A 4,126-nucleotide genomic window follows, 5' to 3' on the forward strand; every position below is an offset into this window, starting at 1 on the left:
GAAATACTGCTAAGACATAGTGATACCTTCTAAATGTATTCAAAAAATGTTGTTAGCCCAAGCATCTTTGGGCACCTGAAATAAGAGGCATTGGGTTGGACAGTAAAATTTCAAAAAGGAATAAATTCAGTCCAACTCTCAGAAGGCCTCCCTTCCAAACTAAAGAAATTCAGGTCAGTGTGTATTTTGATATTCTGGAGAATGACTCATTTGGTGTGCAAGCAGGTACTCCGGGTGGAACACAGAGGAGAGTATTGGCTATGGATCAACAGTGGAGTAGCTGTGAGCTCCCCTCTGTCTGGCAATATGTTGCCACACACAGATAGGTTTAACAAAGGTGTGTGTTTTAAAGTATAATGGTAAAATTAAATAATCCCATGTCAGAAGTCTTCTTAAAACAGCTAAGGGTAGCGTGACACCAATTTCTGCATGTTAGTTCCCATGGTGGTCATTCCTGTACCCTGGACCTACTGTAGCCAAACCTGAGATAGCCTGTCATGTTGGCAGATCATGTTGAAGACTCGTCCACAGGTTACTAAGCCAAAAATACAAGACCAAGATAGACTATGGTTGTTGTTGTTGTTGTTATGTGCCGTTGAGTCAGACCTGACGCATAGCGACCCCTCCTTGGGTTTCTGAGGCACTATCACTAAGGAAGTAGATTGCCCAACCTTCCTTCTGAGGAGTGGCTGCTGGGCTTGAACCACCAGCCTTCTGGTTAGCAGTCAAGTGCCTTAGGCACTACACCACCAGAGACTATGGCAGTTTCCTTATTTTATGGTAGCTTAGTGCCTAAGGCCCTTGACTGCCAACCAGAAGGCTGGCAGTTCAAACTGCCCCCAGCCACTCCTCAGAAGGAAGACTGGGCAATCTACTTCCATAGTGATACTGCCTCGGAAACCCAAGGAGGGGTCACTATGAGTCGGATCCGACTTGACGACACATAACATAACAGTGTTTTACTTAAGGAGCTATGGTGGTATAGTGGCTAAGGCATTTGGCTATTAACTAAAAGGTCAGTGGTATGAACCCATCAGTTGTTCCATGGAAGAAAGATGAGGCAGTCTGCTTCCATAAAGATTTATAGCCTTAGCTTCCAATGGGAGTCACTATGAGTCAGAATGGACACAATGGCAGTGAGTTTGGTTTTGGTTTTGAGTGTTTTCCTCATGCATTTGTTATAAGAAGGAGTTCAAATCCCCATTGTGACTCTAGAGATAGTTCCAAATGGGTGGTTGGAAATATTGTCAGGAGAGGTTCAGGAGCTATTAGAAACTCTTGGGCAGCTTGTACTGTCATTTCTACACACAAGGGTTGTATCTGTCAGGTGAGGTGCCAGGCAAGCACACACACTCCATGAGGGGCGGTGCATATTGTGCAATCCTGCTGTGTTTTCCCTTGTCTTCTAAACTCCCTCTTCTGACTGTCTCTTCTTTCCTGCTCACTTTGAGTCCTGTAAGGCGGGATCCTCTCCTGATCTGTGTATCCTTTCCCAGGCCAGCAGGCCAAGGAGGGAGCTGACAAAGTAAATGGGGGCACATGTGTCCCTGCCTGAACCAAGACAATGCAAGGTCACAGGGTGGCTGGTACTTTGATGCTGCAGGTAAGCGGCTCAGATATGCGACACATAGAGCCATGCCCAGAACACAGCCACACACAGAGCCAACAGGGTGTCCACAGCTGAAAGGGCCATGTGCATAGCCACAGAACACACTATAAATATTGAACATACACAAAGGTTGGGGGAAGGCACCAAGAGAGAATGCACCCAGTTACTTTCATCTGTATTACAGATTTCTGATCCTCCCAATTGATATAAGTACCTATAAGTAGAAGGGTATGTAAACATAGATTTGTACTTGCAGATCAATTGAATGTACTAGCCAGAGGTCTAATCCACTGTGTTCTAATGTACACTGTCCATCTGACTATGAGCTTCTCCTACTTCACTGGCAACTGCAGATTGTACTATCCCTTGGCACACACACTCGCACAAGCTGGGATTGGCTAAATCTTGGCTAATATTGCTTTGCTAATGATTTCTACATTAAAGAGTTTCACTATATACTTTTAGGGATAAATATGTTAAGTCTTAGAACTCAGCTTTGGTAAACTAGAATAAAAATAACCAAAACCCAAACCCATTTCCATTGAGTCTATTCAGATGAATAGCAAACCCTCCAGACAGAGTAGAACCATCCCATATGGATTCCAAGGCTATAAATATTTATGGAAGCAGATTGCCTCAGCTTTCTCCCACAGAGCAGCTAGTGTGCTCAAACCACTGACCTTTCAGTCTGCGGCTGCGTGTTTTAACCACTGTGCCACTGGAACACTTAAAAGGATATACAAATGAAAAAATTTAATTTGGAAAACGTCACACAAGAAAAAAGGATATGGCATGTGTGCATGTGTAGGTGAGTGTCTCTGTGTTTGTGTATATTAACCCAAAAAAACAAACTCACTGCCATTGGGTCAATTCAACTCGTAGTGACCCCTCCTTGGGTTTCCCAGGTGGTATCTCTATGGAAGTATAATTGCCAAATATTCTTTCCAAGGAGAGGCTGATGAGTTTGAATCGTCAGCCCTCTGGATAGCAGTCAAATGCTTTAGGTGCTATGCCATTATTCCAAGTATATTAAAAATGAAGAGAATACATATTATCTTTAACCACAAGAACTAAGAGATAACTGTGAATTTCACTGAATATCATGAAAATGAAGAAAATTGAATCTAATCTTCAAAAGTGTGCAGTGAATTCCACAGATTCCTCAGGGACTGCAGCATCTAAGTGACAAAGAATTATCAATTTTTCAGTCCATACTGGGAACACATAGTAAAACACCAAAAGTTACTCAGAGTTAAAAAGTGTTAGTATCAGAAAGGGCCCCAAACATTCCCTAGGACAGACGCCAAAATGTATTGGAAGATATTTACATGATGGTGGCTGTGACTCCCAGTGACACAATGGTTAAGGAGTCAGCTGCTAAGCAAAAGGCCAGAAGTTCAATTCCACCTAGCAGCTTTGCAGAAGGACCTAGTGATCTGCTCCCATAAAGAGTAAACCAAGAAAACCAAACCCACTTCCATCAAGTCAATTCCTGCTCACAGCGACCCTGGAGGACAGAGTAGATTTCCAAGGCTGTCAGTCTTTGCAGAAGCAAACTGCAAACCAACCCCAAACATTGTTGGGTAGATTCTGACTCACAGAGGCCCAAGGGGACAGAGGAGAACTGACACATGGGGTTCCCAAGGCCATAAATCTTTACGGGTGCAGTGTTATGTCTTTCTTCCATGGACTAGCCAGTGGGTTCAAACCGTCAACCTTTCATTTAGCAGCCAAGCACCTAACCCCCATCCTACTAGGGCACCTTCCAGTCTAGAAAACCCTATGGGACAGTTCTTCTGCGTCACGTGGAGCCACTATATGCTGACATTAACTCAAAGGCATCTAACAACAGCAGCAGTGGGTCCCCCTATATGTTGTTGTTGTTGTTGTTACGTGCCATCGAGTCACACCCGACTCATAGCGACCCCTCCTTGGGTTTCTGAGGCAAGGATGCATCTCGGATTCTACTTAAGAGCAGAAATATGCTATGGAAAGGGAGGAGAGTGAAGTTTGGCCAATGGGAGCTGAGTAAAGGGACTGTATCGTGACAGCAGCTCTTGTCTTTGACAGTCTGAACATTTACTGCTTGCTGAGCTTGTGATGAAACACCTTCTGTGTTGTCATTATATTCCTGTATCAAATGTTTTTCACACCTATTTCCTTGAAGGATTTGAACGTTATTTCATAGAGAACAACTAATGAGCTTATAGTTGGTGTTGACATTTTCACAAATATACCAGTATTTCAAATTAAACATTTGTATGATATATATTATGTTTAAAATCCATGAGGACTAGATTTACCCTAAACATTTGTCACACTCAACAACTTGAAGTACAGCTCATGAATGTAAAAAATAAAACTCTGTCTTCCCTTTCAGAAAATGTTTAGACTCTAATTTTCACTTGGTTTCATATTTCTCGTCCTATAGTAAAATTATTTATGTGGTTCCTATTCCAACCCACCTACCAGTCTGTATGACCTTTTAGCAGGAAAGTGTGTGCAATCAGTGTGACT

This window comes from Orycteropus afer, unplaced genomic scaffold (genome assembly GCF_000298275.1).
Source record: "Orycteropus afer afer isolate SDZICR_OR568_19922 unplaced genomic scaffold, OryAfe1.0 scaffold00029, whole genome shotgun sequence".
Classification (NCBI taxonomy): Eukaryota; Metazoa; Chordata; class Mammalia; order Tubulidentata; family Orycteropodidae; genus Orycteropus; species Orycteropus afer.